General features: G+C 41.2%; 1 protein-coding gene across 1 annotated transcript in view; it reads right to left on the reverse strand.

Annotated features, from left to right (window-relative positions):
• The window catches only part of MYO10 (myosin X), a 468,050-nt gene that overhangs the window by 209,817 nt on the left and 236,753 nt on the right, over positions 1-21,480 (reverse strand). The gene's annotated exons all lie outside the window — the stretch shown is intronic.

The following is a 21,480-nucleotide window of genomic DNA, read 5'->3' on the forward strand; positions in this document are numbered from 1 at the left end:
AGACAGATCTGTACAAGATGGAGGCAGTGCATGTAAATTATTCTCATGGGGATAGGGTTACCATACATCCAGATTTACCCGGACATGTCCTCTTTTTGAGGACATGTCCGGACGGGTTTTGGCCAGCCTGCCCATTTGTCCGTATTTCTGGACAAATGGGTGGGCTGACGTGTGTGCGGGCGGCGAACCTCCCCTCCCATTACTCACGATCTTCCCTGGTGGTCTAGTGACTTCGGGGCAGGAAAGAGCCCCCTCTTTCCTGCCCGGCGCGCTGCTCAGCATCCTGTATGCTGCCTGTGACGGTCTCGGCGAGATTCAAAATGGCCGCCGAGAATTGAAGCAGCATCGCAAGACTTCAATTCGCGGCGGCCATTTTGAATCTCGCCGAGACTGTCACAGGCAGCATACAGGATGCAGAGCAGCGCGCCGGGCAGGAAAGAGGGGGGCTCTTTCCTGCCCCCAAGTCACTAGACCACCAGGGAAGTGAGCCTTCTACGGAGTAGCCCCCATACTCTGGAATGCATTGCCTGAAATCCCTGGGGCAGGGCGAGGACGTGAAATGGGGCAGGGCAAGTGTCCTCTTTTTTTAAGGACAAAAAACGGTAACCCTACATGGGGATATCTGAGAACCTAACTGGCTTGGGTGAGGATGGAAAGGTACTGGTTTAAACACATACTAGAAAACTACATGACCCCATATGGGTCCCGAATCTCAGGTTATCACCAATATACATTCTGCAATATACAAAATACATAATGGGGTGAAACCATACAGACATATTAAGTTGCTTATGTCTTCCAAAAAAGTTGCATCCAAATTGTATAAAATACTTCAATTAGCTGAATTCAGTTCTCCAGCCGTTACCATGCAATCATGGGAACACGATCTAAACGCCCAATTAAATGAAAAGGCGTGGGAAAAATTTTGGTTCAAAACTACTCATACCACCAAATCAGCATCCATTTCACAATCCATGTTTTACCTGGCACACAGGGCTCTATGGACTCCAGCTAAACTTGCCAAATTGAATACAACATGTAGTAGCAGTGGTAGTAAAAACCAAAAATAATATGAATAAATGTTGGACATGTGAAATGGACGTTGGAAACATATTTACTCTTGTTCATTTATTCAAGATTATTGGAACTTTGTATGGAACACAGTATCATCTACTTTGAATATCCACGACGCTTTATCATACAATATAGTCATATCTGGATCCTTGATACAATCACCACTAGACAAATATCAAGCACAACTATTAGACATACTGTTACATCAAGCCTTGAGAACCCTTTTCTTTTGTTGGAAAGACCTTACAAAAAGTAACGTATTTAACTTGGTGGAATTCTGTGTGTATATTAGCTAAATATGAATACGCTGCGGCTGAAAAATATAACTCACTAGTAAAATACAAAAAAATATGGACTCCTTTACTGGATCAACTACATAATAACCTCTCTTAATATTGAACTTATATATTGTTCCTGTGATGACCATGACTTGTTATAGCAATAACTTGTATAATCTTAAATCTGAACATGTACACTGATGCTCTGTTAATGTTAATCCATTATGCTGGCTATTGATTTTTTTTTATAGCCACTTTGTTATCGTCTATAAAACACAATAAAAAATATTGGAACAAAAAAAAGTTTTGTTTTCTAACAATATCGTTTTGAAAAATGCCAGGTTTTTAATGTATGTTTTATAGTCTTTTGCTACTTTCGCTTTCTTTGGACACACACATTGAGCTGTTACCTCCTATTCTTTCTTTTAAAGTTGCAAGTCCTTGCTATGGTGGCAGGCAAGAACAAAAAACTGCCTCGACCTGGCAGTGTGTTAAAATCCCACATTTACTACTGTGCATTGACGAAGAATATCTAAAGGCCTCGTTGCCATTCATTGTAATATGTTGTGAGCCTGCTGAACCCCTTTCTGCGTGATTTTATTTTTGTAAACAGAACTTTCAGACACCATCCCTACCCAGAACACACCCTAACACCACCACTTCAAATTAGGCCACACTAAAATAAACGTTTCCCCATTGTGTCTCAAGACGTTATCCTCTCCCTAGCCTTTGACTGCAATGCAAATCATTTCTCCTGTGTGCAGAGCTGAGAATAGCTCATACTGGTAAGTGCAGAGACAACCACCTTGGGCTTTTCTGTAATACATACATAGATTTGATGAGTAAGCCACCTCAGGGTCAGCTGCCGTATTTCATTTCTGAATGAGCCAATTTCCTGTGGTAACATCAGTATTCAAACATTTGCCCTGTATTTGGCTCGCACCAGATTGAAACTCATAAGAATTCTTCAGAAACAATTTTGTGCATCTCTAGCAATTTGAAGAAAATATTCAATTTGGATTGAAGAACAGATTACAAAGTATACATCCTGTAGGTCCCTGGCTTGTAGCATTGTGGTATGGCTTTCTTTGGAGGTGTGAGACTGTTCCAATTCAATTCTTCATGTATTAAAGATCTACAAAAACCACACCCTGATGCCCGGGCAAGACACTGCCAAGACAATAGTTAGAGATTATACATTGCTACTTGATCTGTCTTATTCCTAGAATCTAAGGAAGAATATCCAAGGGGGTCTTAAATTCTTATTGCTTTTATTACGCTGTTATCAACAGCAGATGGTTGTGACAAATAGATTCAAAGAACTGTCTGATATAAAAAAATGCAATATGTACCAAGTGGAAAGTTAAATTTCCTGTAATTTTCTCAATGTGACTTTCAACCTCAGATCAAATCGCTTCAATCAATGAAAATTTTCTAGAAAGAATAATGGCACTCTTTGATCTCTGTTTTGGTTTTTTGAGGGGGGTGGTAATAAGCACACATGATCTCATGATGCACCAAACTACTGAAAGTTTTTTGTCCTCAAAGGAAACCTGGTAAAAATAAAAGGTTCAGCATGCCACATACTATTCTCAGCACTCTCACAATGCTCTGATATGTTCAGGTTGGGGGAGGAGGTAGTTATGCCCCAAGAACACATTTAATTTAGTTTTAGTGTAGCTCACACCTTTCCAGAGGTAGAGCAAGGTGAATTACATTCAGCTAGAGCAGATATTTCCTCGTCTCCAGAGGGCTTGCAATCTAAGCCCCCCCCCCTTTTACAAAGTCGCAACAGCGGCTGCCCAGTGCGGTAATGCCAACACAGCCCATTTAAAGCGAATGGGCTATGTCAGCATTAAAAAGGGGTGAGTAAGTTTATACCTGAGGTAATGGAGGGTTGAATTACTTGCCCAAGGTCACAAGGAGCATCGGTGGGATTTGAACCACTAGGCTACTCCACTCCAGTCTGTATTGCTAGAAAAGCCTGGATAGAGCCATGGAGAGAGAAAACTTGAATAAGGCATTTGAAAAACTACAATAAAAAGAATTTAGACTCAGACTCACAGGATATTTCTAGACACTCCCAGCAAGCGTCTAGTGTTCCTGCTTTTACTTTTGTCTTTGGGTGTAGGCAGCTGTAGCTGAACAGGTCAAGGACTTGCATGCAAGGAGGAAGAGAATGGTATATTCTGGAATTCCTGCTTTCTGCTGATCTGTCATAATCAAATGATAATGAATGCTCTCAAGTTAACTGGTATCCTGAGTTACTGCAGCTGTGGTCAATACAATATGCATTTCAGCTCATCTCTGGCTAATTCTCCCTGGATTGAGTCCAGTTCTTTCCCCAAATTACAAACTGCATTTTTTGAGGTCAAGCTCCCTTCTTATGGCCATAGTTTGATTACAGCGTATATAAAAAAAGATTATGACAGAAAAACATCAGTGAAAAACTACTGGAAAACATCTCTTTCAAAAGGATCTTTTTATCCAGTGGCTAAAATAAGAAAAAGAACAAACATAGAATTATAGAAAATATGTTTTTTGGCATAGAACAAGCCCTTTCCCCCTTAAAATGTGAGCTGAACTTCTCTGGTATAAATTAAGATGGCGCCTTTCTGCGCTTCTCATGGTGCCTGGGTCAGCCCGACCACTCGGCAAGACATGGTGAATCACCTGGGGCGGCAGCTTAGATGCCGGATGCAGTCACAGAAGAGCGAAAATTCAGACAGCCAACAAACCCAAAAGAACCATCAGCACCTCCTTTTACCAGTAGGGAGGGAGGGCAATTTTCAAACTGCCCATTTCCCAGATAAATAGATTTTGGCAGTTACCCTCATTATATATATTCACAGATAAATCATGCGAAGACGTGCTGTTACTTCATTTTTTTGGAAGTTAGGATGCCTTCATTGTGTGCACCACAGAACCTGTGTGTACATGTGTCCAGCAGCCTTTTCCCAATTAACACAAAGGTAAACACCTGTGCTACCAATTTAACCAGTCTGTAAAAACAAAAGACACCAATGTTCTTTACCGAATTGTAACTGTAAAATATTAAGACAACTTCAGCTAACTGTAAATTGTAAGCCACATTGAACTGAAACTTGTTAATGGATAACAGTGGGATACAAGAATGCATGCATATATAAATAAATAAAAGACAGCAATACTGGTAAGAGGTGAAGCAAAGTCTTGCACTAGGGCTGCAAACTGACGGTTGAGCATGTGGTGATGCAGTAAAGAAATGAGATGTAAATGTAAAGCATGCAGAATCTGTGCGCTAATCAGGGAAAGCCTGCCAGACACACATGCACGAAGGTTCTCCATTACAGGCGCTTTCACTGCGCACGTCTGAAAACAAAACTAAAGAGCCAGCATACATCTACACATGTTATTCTGCAAGAAAATATTAGCCTCGCAAATATTTCTTGCACATAAGATTTTGGCAAGGCTGATATTTATAAGCAGAATGACTTTCCATTTCAAGTGCAGATGTGCTTGCTACTTTAGTTTTCTTTGGACACGTGCATTGAGCTGTTATCTCCTATTCTGTCTTTTTAAGTTGCAAGTCCTTGCTATGGTGGCAGGCAAGAACAAAAAACTGCCTCGACCTGGCAGTGTGTAAAATTCCCCCATTTACTACTGTGCATTGAGGAAGAATATCTAAAGGCCTCATTGCCATTCATTGTAATATGTTGTGAGCCTGCTGAACCCCTTTCTGCGTGATGCACCCAGTAACATGTGCATACACCTTACAGTAGCCACACGCTTCTGCTCATGGTAGCTTTCTGCATTAGCCTCTAACCAGCAAATTCTATACATGGCCAACCAAAGTTATGTGCGCAATTCAGGCTGTGCGACCGAATAAGCATAACATGAGCCAATCAGCACCGATAACTGGACCCTAACAAGCGATTAATGACACTAAATAGAATTTATGCGCATTACTCACTATGGGCCCATTTTACAAAACAGCAATAAGCCCAACGCAGGCTTACCAGTCGCTAAAAAGGAAGTACCACCAGGCTACCGCAGCAGCCTGGAAGTAGTTCCCACCCCCAGCACGCCATCATATCCAGCGCTACAAAAGTATATTGTAGCACCAGTGTGTACCCAGCGGTAATCGGGCAGCGCATTATTGCCGGGTTAGCGCGGGAGCCCTTACCGCCACCTCAATGGGTGGCGGTAAGGCCCTTCCCCCCTGAAATGGCCACATGGCCATTTCCTCAAAACAAAAAAAAAGACCTACTTTTTACCTGCTGCGGTAAAAGGGGGCCTCAGCACATGTTAAAAACATGCGCTGACACCAGCACAGGCCACTTTTAGCCACAGCTTATTAAAAATGGGCCGTAAGTGCATTCTATGAAGTGGTGCATATAAATTCTACCACATGGGTCCCAAAAGGGGGCGAGGCCATGGGAGGAGCATAGAAGGGGCACTGGAATTCCTAATATTTATCTGCAGTGTTATAGAATACACCCACTCCGTGCCCAACTTAGGCGTTGGCCATTTACACCAAGTTTAACTTGGCGTAAATGGTTGCGACTACATTTAGTCGCAGGGACAGGAGTTAGGCATATTCTATAAACCACACCTAACTTTAGGCGTAGTTTTATAGAATACACCTAGGTGTATTTTTTATTTCGGGGTTGATTTTTTTTTAGGTGTGATATATAGATCTAGCCCTAAGTGTGTTATAGTTCACCAGCTTTAAAAAAAATGAAACTGGGTGTGTCTCTATGGTTCTCAATGTTAAACCAGCAAAAATTTATTGTGGTAATTTTGCGGCCACTGGTGGTACTTTCCTTGTAATCCAGTATCTTCACATTTTATTACAGGAAGAGCGTTTCATTAGACTGAAAAGGGGCAGCAGCAGTCACAAGTAGTACTTGGGTTTCAGAAACATTAGCTAGGAGAAAGAAAATACCAGACGAGCGTGGTTAAAATAAAAACAGCTTTTGTGAGATAACTAAAATTATAAACACTGAAGTAGGAAAGAGGAGGAAAGGAATTAATCTATATTTAAAAAATATGTGTGTCAGCTTTACAGTGGGTTTCAGTTGATAAGCTAATTAATAAAAAAGTTGAAATTTTTTGGTAAGAAAATTATGCCATCTTGCAGTGAATAACCTAGTACAGATTTCTAATAAGTACAGACAACAAAATTCCAACCATATCCCCAGCTACACAGTTTGTAATGATAGCTTATACCAGCGGTTCCAAACTGTGTGCCGCAGCACCCTGGTGCACCACAAAGAACTCTCAGGGGTGCAGTGGAAAACCCCAACTTCCTTCCCACCGCCCACAATCCAGCATCGCTTTCTACTTTCCCCTCCCATAGGTCCGGAACCTGCTGCTTCCTCCTTCTTCCCCCCGCCACCGCTGCAGTGCTTGCAGCTTACATTTTTGGGCTGTCTGTGATTCACACACAGGCACTGCGGGGGCTTCCCTCTGCCTCATCCGGCCCTAGCAACAGGAAGTTGCATCAGAGAGGGCTGGACGCGGCAGAAGGAAGGCCCCGGAGTGCCTGTGTGAATTGTGGACAGCCCAAAAATGTAAGCTGCAAGTACTGCAGCGGCAGAAGAAGGAAGAGGCAGCGATCCTGGACCTGCAGGAAGGAAGGTAGTGAGTGATGCTGGATTTGGGGAAGGCAGAGGTGTGCTGGACTTTCTGGAAGGAGGGGGTCTGCAGGGAATGGAGAGGTGTGCTGACTTTCTGGAAAAAGGGAGTCTGCAGGGAATGGAGATGGATGCTGAACTTTCAGGGAGGAGACGTGTGCTGGAGTGAGAGGAAGAGGCTGCAAAGAAAGGGAGACCTATGTGGTGGTGGGGTGGAGAACTATGTGGGCAGGGGGGAGTGCAGAGACCTATGTGGTCAGGGGGGCCGCAATGGCAGGGGATGCCGTGAAAAATTGCTCGGACACTAAGGGTGCCATGAACTGAAAAGGTTTGGGAACCATTGGCTTATACGATAATTCATTTCTTACATTTAAAAAAGGTGGGCATGTGGGGAAAAAAAGTGGCTCAATGGTGGGAACAGCCCTGGTTGAACTGCTTTAAATCCTAAGAGTTAATTCACTCTGTTATCTAGTGGCTGATATAAGAAATGCCCCCCCCCCCCCCCACCCACACACACTTAAAATATCTTTTCCTATAGATCAGTGGTTTTCAGCCCAGTCCTCAAGGGACACCTGGCCAATCAGATTTTCAGGATACCCACAATGAATATGGATGAGAGACATTTGCATGTAGTGGAGGAAGTGCATGCTAATGCATCTCATGCATATTCATTATGGATATCCTGAAAACCCAACTGGCCAGGTGTCCCTGAGGACTGGGTTGACCGGTGGCATAGCCAAGGGTGGGGCCCAGGCCCACCAAGTAGTAGCACACCTATGATGTGACTGGCAGGGATCTCCAAGCCCAAACAGCAGAAAACACCCAACAACTGTCCCTCCTGCATACCTTGTAAATAGCAGATCTTCACCTGCAGCGAGCATTTAGCTTAAAGTGGTTAGCACTTATCCAAGCCCTCACAGATTGAAGACAAATCAAAAATTGCAGACTTTTCTCAAGCAAGTCAGTGACAGGAAAGAAAGACTGCAGGTCATCTGTAGAAAGTCTAAATTGAACATCTAGACATCAGAGAACATCTAGAACATCTGACAAGCGGGTCTCATATAAATATTGAGCATAACGGCCAAAAAGGCCAACCACTGGGAATACCTAAAGATAACTCTATCCACTCAGAGTGCCTATTACCTTGTACAAGAAACTGCCTCTGTGAAAGAAATGACTCAAACCACTGAAGGACTTTCCCTCTAATCCCTAAACTTCCAAGCAATTCAAGAGTATCTCATGGTGTACTATGTCAAAGGCTGCAGAAATAGCAAATGTTATCATGAGATACTCACTACCTCTATCAAAACCAGATTTAACAGAATCCAAAATAGATTATCAGAAGGGTCTCAGTACAGTGCTTTTGATCTAAAGCCAAATTTCAGAGTTATCTAGCACAAGTCTATAGAATTCCTGCAGCCGAGACAGCACAACCTTCTCCAAGATTTTAGCAAGAAAACCAAGTGAGGATATTGGGCGATAGTTGCCAAGATCATTCGGATCCACTCATTTTTCAACAATGGTCGTACTGCAGCCTTTTTCAAGCGAGTTGGAACTGAAACCTCAGTCAAACATTTATTAACCAGCAGAACAATAACATCAATTGTTTCTGCTTTCAATGTCTTAATCAATGAAGGGCAGCACATATCAATGGGACAGGAATTCAAATTTAAATTACTTATTATATTAGATATTTGTTTCAGAGTAACCAAAGCAAATTCTTCCCAGTATTTAGTATTTATAAAATTTTCCTGTGCAGGTAAAGGAATATTTACAAGAGAGTTCACAATATTAGGAACCTTATTACTAAATGTCTTTGCAAAATCCCAGGGCTACAGAACTGAGACTGATTGATCTACTGGTCTAGAAGACAATTTCTTTACAGTTGAAAGTTACCTCCAAACTCGTTCCTTCTTTCTTAGATTCTGTCTTGTCTAATATCTGAAAACCATGGAGCAATATTTCATCTCCTCTTATTACAGACCTAACAGGAGAAATACTATCAAGTGTTTTTGTAAATGTATTGTTCCAGTGCTCAACAATATCGTCGGCTGAAAGAGAATCTAAACCTTTCAAGAGAGGACATCAATGATCTTTTAATTTGTCAGGCTCAATTATACCACAAGACTGGAAAGTCTGGACAGGTGATGGTTTAGCATAAGGCGAATTTACTACCATTTATAAAATGATTAAATAATGGGCTGACCATGGTACGTCATCTTTTGATACTAAAAGTTTTGAGAAAAAAAAAATATGACTCCTTTCCAAGAAAGCGTAAGCCCAGAGTGTGTCCTGCAGCATGAATCAAGCCTGTGATAACCCGATTCCAGCCTAAACAAGACAAACATGATCAAAATCTGCAATATACAAATATTCCTCAATCCTGACATAATGAAGATTAACATCACCCAATAAGTTTGTATTCGTTGGTAACAAAAAAAAACATGTGACAGGTTAAAACATCAATTAAAGGTGAAAAGTCTGTCTGCAAACTACCAGAAGGACTATATATTAGAACTAAATTCAATATAAAGGAAGATAACAAAAGATTCAGTTGAAGCTTAAATTCTAAACTCTTGAATCTTAAAGTTGAACTGCATTTTTCCTAGAACAAACCCGCCACCTTTCTTTTCAACCCCGGATCTGGAAAATGCTGAGAATCCTGCTGGTGTCAGTTGATTAATTACTATTACATCCAAATCTGCTAGCCATGATTCAGTACACAAATATCTATCTTCTGGGAATTAATTCTATCAAAGTTCTATTTTGTTTCTAACAAACCTCACATTCACTAGACAAATTTTTACATGCTGAAATTTAGTGTGTTGACCAATCGAAACACATTTAATTGAAGTTAAAATTCTCTCATGTATAAGTGGGGTTAAAGATAGGGGAAAGTTGACCATATCTACCTTGACCCAATATAACTGGGATTATCGACATCCTAAAACTCCTAAAAAGCCAACAAACTAAAATAATCACACAAACTAAAAAAACAATAACATCCTTCAAATCCCTGCTGAACCTGTCTTAATTCCCCACAAAGGAGTTCTCCTTCATCAGTGCAACAGTTGGCACGCAGAACCTCCTGCACAGACTCCACTACAAATACTCTGATGTCACAGTGGGCGGAGCTTAGCACTGACCATGGAAAAGAGCCTGGAAGACAATCTGGAGCAGAAATCAGCTGATGGTAAGCTGCTGCACTGAGTTAGTACATAAGTACATAAGTAGTGCCATACTGGGAAAGACCAAAGGTCCATCTAGCCCAGCATCCTGTCACCGACAGTGGCCAATCCAGGTCAAGGGCACCTGGCACGCTCCCCAAACGTAAAAACATTCCAGACAAGTTATACCTAAAAATGCGGAATTTTTCCAAGTCCATTTAATAGCGGTCTATGGACTTGTCCTTTAGGAATCTATCTAACCCCTTTTTAAACTCCGTCAAGCTAACTGCCCGTACCACGTTCTCCGGCAACGAATTCCAGAGTCTAATTACACGTTGGGTGAAGAAAAAGTTTCTCCGATTCGTTTTAAATTTACCACACTGTAGCTTCAACTCATGCCCTCTAGTCCTAGTATTTTTGGATAGCGTGAACAGTCGCTTCACATCCACCCGATCCATTCCACTCATTATTTTATACACTTCTATCATATCTCCCCTCAGCCGTCTCTTCTCCAAGCTGAAAAGCCCTAGTCTTCTCAGCCTCTCTTCATAGGAAAGTCGTCCCATCCCCACTATCATTTTCGTCGCCCTTCGCTGTACCTTTTCCAATTCTACTATATCTTTTTTGAGATACGGAGACCAGTACTGAACACAATACTCCAGGTGCGGTCGCACCATGGAGCGATACAACGGCATTATAACATCCGCACACCTGGACTCCATACCCTTCCTAATAACACCCAACATTCTATTCGCTTTCCTAGCCGCAGTGATTAACACTGAAATAAAGTCAGTCCTCCGGCGCAGACTCCCTCTAGAAATACTCAATGCACCACTGTGACTAAACAGGCTACACTAATAGGCTCTATTAGAGGGCAGCTATTAGCATAAAATCCATTCATGACAGAAAATAAACTGATGGCCATTACTTAACTTTACGCCTATTGATCCACTTCAAATATTTAAAAAAAAAAAAAAAAATGTATGGGCCTGAACAGAGACCTATGGCAGTAAGACAAATCTCAATATAAAATATTTCTCATCTGAATAAAGATCTCCTACGTTTCTAAGCTGCTACTGTCCCATGTAGCCGCAATGCTCAGTATCTAACGCAAATAGAAAGCAGTGCTGGACAGTTATGCTTAATGTTTTCAGAATATCACATCATCATGTCTTCATTCCTGAACTCTGCCTTATGCATGAAACAGCACGTTAATTCAACAGTCAAAACGCAGCTGTAAAATTTAGCAGCACCTTTGTGGAATAAAGTGTCTAGTAAGTCTTCAAGCACTTGTACATTTTTTGGGGGGGGGAGGGGTCAATTAAATAAAATTCAAAATGCATTAAAAATAGAACTGGATATCTATATTTACAATATGCAAAGAATTCCAGAAATATTTAAAACGTAATTAAGAAGAAACAACCCAAAATAGCCTTGATTGCATAATTCATACCCTTTGATCCAATAGATGCAGCAACTACAGTCATGAGTCCTTTAGGATAAGTGTTTGTTTCCCCCCGTCGTCCTAACATTTCTCCTGATTTTTTGTGCGGGGTCTTTTTTGGTTCATTTTACACATTCATTTTGATAAAAAAAAATTTTAACTCGTACAACAAGGTTGTAATGCACACTAATCAACTTAATATGCAATAAATAATTTGCTGTGTGCTAGTAAAAGCACAGCCCTGGTGCTTGCCAAGTTTGCACTGCAGGATGGTGAAGTTCATGCATGTTGTTCTTGGCAGAAAATGAAAGCAGATAAAAGACCATATGGCATATCCAATCTGCCCGGCCATATGGTGTATCCAATCTGCCCATCCATACATCTATTATCTCTCCCTGTCTCAGAGATACTACATGTTTATCCCAAGTTTTAGTCAATTCAGTACTTCTCTTCCACCTCTACCGGCAGGCCGTTCTATACATCCACCACCCTTCCATAAAGTAGCATTTCCTTGGATTACTCCTGAGCCTGTCCCCTTTCACTTTCATCCTATGCCCCCTAGTTCCATAGCTTCCCTTCAACTGAAAAACTCGCCTCCTGTGCATTTTATTTAACTGTGGAGTGAAGGAGTAGCCTAACGGTTAGCGCAGCATACTGAGGAACTGGGTTCAATTCCCACTGTGGTTCCTTGTGACCCTGGCAACTCACTTAACCCTCCATTGTCCCAGGTACAAAAGAGCCCACTAGGAATAGAGACAGTACCTGCATATAATAAATGTAAACTGATTTGGCTGTACCACAGAAAGACACTATATCAAATCCATGACCTTTACATGTCTATCATAGCTTCCATCTCCTGCCTTTCTTTCAAAATTTACATATTGAGATCTTTAAATCTGTCCTAGCCACCTTCTAGACTGACTCAATCTTGTTTATATCTTTTTGAATGTGCAGTCTCAGAATTGTATACAGTAGTCTAAATTAAGTCTCAGAGACTTATACAGAGACACTATCACCTTTTTCCTGCTGGTCATTCTTCTCCCCATGCACTAAAGGATCCTTCTGGATTTTGCTGTCACTTTTTCTACCTGTTTGCTTTATAAAGATCATCAGATACAAATCACCACAAGTACCACCATTCTTTGTATATAGTACTTCATCCCCTATACTTGGTCTCTCTCCTTGGGGATTTTGTAGACCAAAATACATCAGTACTTTTTACCATTGAATCTTAGCTGCCAAATTCTGGGCCATTCTGCTACAACCCTCCTCATATTATCCACACCATCAGGGGTGTCTATCCTATTGCAGATTTTATCATCATGCACAGAGGCAAACCTTTCCAGACAGGCCTTCCACAATATTGCTTACAAAAAATGTTAAAAAGAACCAGATCAAGAATCGATCCTTGTGGCACACCACCAATAACCTCCCTTTCTTCAGGGTGAGCTCCATTTACCACTCCCCTTTGACAACTTCCACTGAACCAGATCCTAACCCAGTCACTTTAGAACCCATGTCAATAGCATTCAATTTATGTATAAGTTGTCTATGCAGAAAAGTATGAAAGGCTTTGCTACACTCTAAATACACCACATCTAGTACTCTCCCTTGAGCCAATTCTGTACACCCAAAGAAATTAACCAGATTTGTCTGACAAGACCTGCCTCTAGTAACATGCATGTTGCCTTGGGTTCTGTAATCCATTTGATTCCAGAAACCTCATTATCCTTTGTTTTAGATGCGTTTCCATTAATTTTCTCACCACCGAGGTCAGACTAGCAGGCCTGTAGTTTCCAATCTCCTCCTAACTTCCAAGGATATCACTTTCTTCTTGCTGAGGCTCAGTCACTCTACTGTTGCTGTTTGTGATTAAGGAGAAGTTTCACCTTGCAGCAGAACAATGATCCTAGTCTCAGATTTTTCTCCAGGACCTCCCTGTGTTTTGCTCTCTCTCTCTCTAGGGGCAAATTAAATTTCCAAGAATGTAACAGAACAGGACAAAATTTGGCATGAGGTACATGGGTCAGATCAGAGTGAGGGTTCTAGAGAAATTATCTTTCCAAAAAATGGCCCAATACCTTTCTGTGGGAGAAGCAGTTCCATCTTCCACAGCTTAGACAATCTAGAGTGAAACACAGCAGTTGTAAAATTGCTCTTTTCAAAGAGCTTTTCTCCTGTTTTATATTCTCCCAAACCTGATTGTCAGTGCACTGTTCTAAGCAGTAGGCCAGTCCATTCAAAGCCTGTGCTTCATAATCACCAAGCTCGCTCAAGCTGCTGATGCCACACCTAAAACTAGGCCCTGCATTTTTCTGTATGCTTCTGCTGGAGAGGTGATGTGAAAAGGAACAGTTCCATGAGCCATACTCCACATGTTTTCCCCACTTATTTTAGGTTTGGGTGGGATCTACAGACAGACTATGTAATCATCTCCTTCCTTCTCATAAACCACAGGGAAAAGCCCTTCATCATATGCTGTGTGATGTTGAGGTTGTTACCTGATCTGTGGGGCAGGATTAATGTAACAAAGTGATTAATGCTGTCAGCACTAGATCAAATAACCTCATATTATAAGAAGCTAACACCAAGCAGTCACACTTCATAAACAGATTTTATTTTACATTAAATAGAGTGCTTAGCAGACAGGCCAATCACCAATTTTACATCATTTTCAAAATGTGCTAACGTATTCATCAAACATTCCAAACAACATTTTCTCTATACAATCTTCCATCCTACTACACAAGCAACTCTCTCCACAGTTTCTTATAGCCATCAAGCCACACCCCTAAAAAAGCAGAATGCATTAAAGACCCACCAGAGACAGAAATCCACATCACCACAGCAAGCCATATAAGCACATCTTAGCCATCAGACTTAAATGTATGTTTACAGGCGTACACTTGGGGTAGTTTCCTTTTTTTTTTAAGTTTCTGTGTCTTCTGTTTTTACCACTAATCGTGCATTCGTAGTGCTGGAAAAAAATGGGAGCAATATGCAAAATAATTAGAAATGTAAGTTAAAGCCAGCCTCAAGCCATGTTAGCTTGCATATCTGGCACGTATGTTGCATATTACCCTAGAACTACTGACCTTGGCAGCATTAGGAAAGCCACAGACAATTACTGAGATGAACTCTTAATTAATCTCTCAACACGGATTAGGTAAGCTTTATGAGGCATGTATGGAGGTTTTACTATATAACCGTGGCTATATTTCATTCAAGAGAGAAAGAGACACCCTATATTTCTTCACCAGAAGATCGATCCTTTTAATGATGTATTTTACAGATGTGTAGAATTACCAACCTCATTTTTTTCATGGTCTCCCACCTAAAGTTCCCACAGTTGTAATGCATGGAAAATGTTACACTATCTCCCTCAATATTTCCTTCTCTCCCCATTCTCAAGCCTCCTCTCCAGCTCTGAAGAGCTTTCACATGCTGACACACCTGAGCAACACAGCAAAAGCAGGAGGAGCAGCATGAGGCGGAGCTAAAGCAAGATGGCAGTACTGCTAAACCTGCTGAGCATGGAGATTCCTGCTGGAGCTTTTCTTACTGTTGTTAAGATGGGGAAAGAGAGAGAGAGAGGCCAACAGAGGGACTGTTGAAGTCCCCAAACCGGCGTCTATTATTGGTCCAAATGACAGTTTTGACCTCCGTAGCTCTACTCTAGTTCAAGCTCTAACTGTTAGGCCACAGAGCTCTTTCCAGTAGTGGAGAGCTGGATCCTCTCCTAGCCTTGGAACCATCATCCCCAGAGGAGCACAGAGTCCCCCCCCCCCCCCTTGCCCTGCAGCACTGTACGAGGAAGAACAAGGGAATGAAATGGCATTATTCGAGAACACAGCCAAAGCATCTTCATCAAAGAAAGAACTGGGTACGGTGGCGACTAGTGACGTTGTGGACCTTTGGGCAGTGCTGACAGATGAATGGCCCAGCAAGGAAGAATTTTGTACTCTCTGGACACAACTCAACAGCTTGCTTCTTTCCCTGGAAAACCAAGTACTAACAGACCCATTTAAGTCTCATTGTGCTCAATTAAATACACTGACTGAATTGCCTACTAAATACACTGAAAAAATTGAGAAGAGAGAAAAAAAGGTAGAAGAATTAGATTTGAAACTTTCTAAGTTAGAAATGGCTGAAACTGCAATTATGAAGCATAATGCTATCATTCACAGGAAATGGAAGCTATAGAAAATATAACCAGATCAAAGAACTTGAAATTTATAAATTTTCCAAAGATTAATCCTGTATGTTAAGCAATTATGAGAGACGTTCTAGAACTTTCCACTCTTCCCAAGATAACTTGAGTGTATTATGTACCATTGTGTCTGTGAACAATTTAAACAGTATAGATATAGTCTCAGATTCACTGAAGGGGAAGGTAATATTTGCTACTTTAATTGTCTCTCTCTCTGAATCTTTTGATAGAGATCTGATTCTGAAAAGATCTTTCAGGGTTAGACACAAGCTGTTTTATGATTTGAAAATATGGGGTTTTCCTCATATGTGAAACAAACTTGCAAGCTGAAAACTTCATTATGTTTGTAAATCTCTTATCTAATACACATTTGATATGATACTCAAATTTCTATCTTAAATGGAGGAAATAGTAACGGGGAGTTATTATTAAAGTGTGTGTGGGGGGGGGGGGGGGGGGGGGGGGACACCATAAATGTGAAGATTTAGAAAAGATTGATACCTTTGTGGTACAATTTTCAAGTGGAGGTGAGAAATTAACCAGCATTATTAGAAAAAAAAATTGAATCATAATGAAGTCCCCATGATTTATTTTTTGATCGAAGACTTCGAGTGGCTTTTTCTAGCTCACACAATTTAAGAGAGATATTAAGTCCAGCAAATTTACCACTATATGAACTACAGGATAATACAACTGCTCGAACTGTTCATATGAAATGTGGTCATTGCAAAACGTGCTCTATTACAATTGGGACTAGTGAGTTTAGAAATCCGGTAGGTGGCAGGTGTTTAAGCTGAAACAGACTACGGACAAGCAACTTTTGTGATATACGTTTTGAAATGCGAGTCCCAAAAGCTTTGTGTGGGAAAGACCATGAGAAATTTACAACAACATATTACAGAACATCGTTCCTGTGTTAAGAGCCAGAAAAAGGAAGTGCCTTTAGTAGTGCATTGTTTGGAAAAAGAACATAGATTTGATACATTCCAATGTTTCGCTATAGATTATGTTCCACCTAATGTTTGGGGAGGAGATCGTGACAAAGCTTTGGTGAGACGTGAGCAATGTTGGATACGTACTTTGAAATCCTTGGAACCGAGAGGATTAAACTTACACACTGAATGGACTGCATTTTTTTTTTTTTTTTTAGCTTTTTTTGAGTTGATGGATATCAGCAGCCTGGAGTTGAATTGAAAGATTGATATACAATGCTCCCTGGTTAAAACCTGTTTAAACTTATGTTAACGACAGAAAGTTATTTAAAGAGCTAAGTTCCGCTTCCGGCTAGGGTAAATGTTGGCGCCATGCAGCCAATAAGCGCCATGTTTGAATTCTGGCATTGTCTAAAGAAAAGTTTGTATAATCTTTTGATTATAACACAAGATATATATTGAAGGCACTAAAAGATTGTTGTATTTTCATAGGTAATATGAGCACTTAGTCCCCTGAAGAAGCTTAATCAAAAGTGAAACGGAGAGTCCCGTTGGGTACAAGAATTAAGCTAAGTGCGTTATATGATTTTAAATGCAAGATTTTATGAATAATCAAATTACAGTGTTTGAAGAAGTTTCACGAAATCTGAGTACAATATATACACATACAAAGTAAAAAAAAGTATCACGTGGAGGTTTTTTTTTAGACCGATGAGAAGACTGGAGTCCATGACTTGCTGCCATACTGGGACATTTGAGGTTTTTTTCCTCCATTTAAGATTATATATAGAAATTTGAGTATCATATCAAATTGTGTATTAGATAAGAGATTTACAAACATAGTGAAGTTTTCAGCTTGCAAGTTTGTTTGACACATTGATTTTTTGCTGAAATTGTCAAGTCATTGATATTTCCCGATACGGCCAGGGCCGCACAGGTCCAACACAGCCAGCTTATACTACTTAGGCCAAACGTTCAACAGATTGGGGTGCTATTCCATCTTAGGTTTCCTTATAAATGTGTTATATGCTATCATAAGATAAAATATGTTTTCTACGAGCCATCTCAACTGATCTTTTTTCTGAATAAAGAAACCTCCATTTTTGGGCCTCCCAATGAAAGCGCACAAGCTCTGATCTCAAGAGATTTGTCTCAGTTTTTGCTTACAGTTACGTGAACAGATAGTTTTAACAATATTTTTCCTTTAATTATTGGTATAGAATTATATACAGTTTCTGTTCTGATCCCCCCCCCCCCTCCATTTGAGAACTTTATATAGTATAATATTAGATTTTGTAATTGCCTGATATATAATTGCTTTTTGTAAATTTATTATTGTTTGTATATTACACTATATTTTCCTTACAAGTGTAATACTTGGATATTGTATATTTATAATTGCATAAATTTAAGATAAGGAGCAGCAAGAGAGATGTCTGCAATTTCTCATTGTGTCATACAAAAATCCAAACTGATGATACTTGGTCCTATCTCCCCAGATTTGGTCAGAAAACTACAATCTACTGTATTTATGCATGCAAAGATATTTTAATTCTTGCACAGTAATCCAAATCAAAAGGGACACCAGCCAACAACCAGGGCAGGAATGAGCAGGCTTCGTTCTTGCCTCCGAAGAAACCACTAGACCACCAGGACATGTTAAGGTAGGCCTGAGGAGGGTCTACAGGTAGTTGGGTGGCCTGAGGGGGCCAGGTCTCTGCCGGAGGGGTCCATTTTCTGTGGATGGGTAGGGTGGGCATGTCTGTTTCAGCTTCAGATCTGCCCAAAACCAAGTGGCGAATTTTGGCTGCAGATTTTGTTTTGGTCGAAATGAAAACCACCAGTTTTGGTCAGCCTCTAGTCATGATTCATGAGTTTAGTTATCAAAACCTTGGAGGGAGAGGTTGCTAGAAGTATAAAAGTTAATTGACAAGGGGGTACACAAGGCTGAAGTTTCACCAAGGGCAACAAGTACCCTTATACTGGGGCTGTCTCTCAGAGGTTGTCCTAAAAGACACTGTTTAATGTCAAGAGAATCCTGTGCACATGTTACACAAACATGCTTGCACGCACGGCACAAATGAACAGTATGCATGTTGCAGGCTCTTAGTCATCATCACCCCAACACCATTGCTCACAGAACAATGCTATAAAAGAAACCAACATATTTGAACAGCATACTTCTAAAATATTGAACTTTGTTTTGTAAATGTATACGTAATGAGGGCAATTTCCAAACAGCTATTTGAAAACTGCCCACTGTTTCAGATGCTGCCGACAGTTCTTCGAGGTTGTGTGGCTGTCAAAACCTATTGTTTTATTTTTGCAGCTGTTGCCCTCTCTCCTCCCCCTCCAAAACTGCTACCCAGGGCATCAATTTAAGTTTCCAAACTAGGCAGCTGCCTAGGGCACCAGTGTGTCTCTGTCTGTGTGTGTCTCAGCTGTTCGAGTACACCAAGAATCCCAAATGTTGCTTGCTGTTGCAAGCTGCAGCCACTGCACAACAACCACCACACCTGCAGGGATGTTTACTGCTGTCAGCACTCCTCTTCTCTTCTCTCCCCTCCCCCTTTCCCACATCATACTATAAGGAGGCAGGATGATATAGACTCCTGTGCTGCAAAACTTTCTTCCTATCCCAAAGAGGGACACATTCCCACCTCTTACTTGTGGTGTTGGTGTCACCTGCGGTGGATACTTTAAGTGGGTGGGGGCAGCGGAACTATAGCTATGGGCTCAATGGATAGGGCCAGCTGACCAAGGGTTAAAAACGAGAGCACACTCCAGCCAGGGATCAAGTGAAAGACTGCAAGGCTCATGAAGTGGATTTGTGTGAGGAGGTACATATCGGTTGCATCAGCCCTGCTTTTTGCTAACCAGTCATAGCAGACATCCATACTCTACTTCTGCGCTGCACAGTAAACATGGGGAAAACGAGCTTTTCATGCTGCCAGGAACTTTTCCAAGTCTGCTATAACTATTAACAGAGTAAGTGTAAGTCACTGTGCAAGTTACGCCAGCACAAGAGAAAAATGATGCATGATTTGAGATGTCACTTAAAGCTGAACCATATGCTTCAAATTCAAAGCAACTATAGACGGACGAAAGTACCCCTCCCCCCCCCCCCCCCCCCCCCCCCCCCGACTGAATGCGATGTTTCAGACTCACTCGGATGATGAACTGCCTCCCTACAGGGAATACCCATGCTATGGTAACAGCTGCCTCGTCATGAAGACAGATCTTTGTGACATCAGATTGCTCTGATTCTGGAACAAAACGAATGTTCTCGCCAGCAAGTAAGGGTCCTCTTCCAAGATGAAATTTGGACCACATTGCATTATGAGTAACTGTCATTCATTCAGGCAGTGCTTCAAATTGGATGGACAACAAATAACTTTAAGTTTTGAACACTGTATCATCCATTGTAACACAAAGGGACCCTTTGGATCTTGTGAAATATCACACACTCAACCAGAATCGTATCTGGAGTTCCTTGGGAGTAGTGCACAGCTAGTTGTAGCAAGATGGCTTCAGTGGATAATGAACAACATTTTAAACCTCAGTAAGCTGCCTCAACCATGTCTGCACTAATTCTGATCAGCTCATGACTTCTGTATATGACATTAGCACACAGTTACGTATGGGAGAGCAGCCAGGTATGTGTAACGACAGTGCGTGAAGCATGGATGAGCCGAATCCTAGCATGCAGGGCAGTGTATTGTGAAACATGAGGAAAAATTCCTGCATCCAGCACTGTCTGCTAGTCAAGTATTAGGGCCCAGTCCATGATGTCTAGCAGAACATTGTAGGAGTATACTTCATGGCATTTAAGAGTTAGAAACAAAAATTTCCCAGCTGCTGCATTTTGGAATTAAATGTCATCTGCTTTTGTACTTTCTCAGGATAAAATTTGTATTCAGCCAAACTGCTAGTATTTCAAAAGAGTTGACATTTGGCAGAGGATACAGCGAAGCCTCTGGATTAAGATTCATCAGTGGTAAGTGGATAGTCCCCACTATCTGCCTGAACCCAATAAAAGAAGTTTGCCAACTGGCCCTCTTTAAACAGTACAATGTTAATACCCTTGAACTGAATCCCTATGGTAATTTTGCATGGAAATTGTTTGTTTAGTTATCCTTAAAAATGGAGTGGGTAGCATGATTTAGGTACCTCACAAGCTACATTATTTACTGATCTGAACCAGGAGCCAACAGCTATAAAAATGTGCTTTGCACACATAATTGCTTCGTATCAGATCACTCCCTGGAAACGAAGTGCAGAGAGAGACCATGCGATTCGTAGCTTGCAAGTTGTCTTGGGCCGAGGCCACCCAAATCAGCCAATCGTCCAAAAAGGATGAACTCTAATCCTCTTGTGCCTCAATGCAGTGGCCAACACTACCGTTACTTTTGAAAAGTTGTGCAGAGCTGTGGCCAGACCGAAGTGAAGCCCCCAAAACTGAAAGTGCTGGTCTAAGATTGCAAAATGCAGAAATTTCTGGTGAAGGTCCCAGATGGGAATGTGCAAATAGACCTCCTTGAAATCAAGGAACACGAGAAACTTCCCAGGCTGAACCACCGCAATGATCGAGTGGATGATTTCCATGCAAAAATGCCACACTCGGAGTGTCTGGTTGACTTGCCGGAGGTCCAGGATCAGGCGAAAGGAATCTCCCTTTCTGGTAACCATGAAATAAATGGTGTAGCGACCATGTCTCGGTTCTAAAGGTGGTACTGGGACCACTGCTCCCAAGTGAA

This window comes from Microcaecilia unicolor, chromosome 1 (assembly GCF_901765095.1).
Source record: "Microcaecilia unicolor chromosome 1, aMicUni1.1, whole genome shotgun sequence".
Classification (NCBI taxonomy): Eukaryota; Metazoa; Chordata; class Amphibia; order Gymnophiona; family Siphonopidae; genus Microcaecilia; species Microcaecilia unicolor.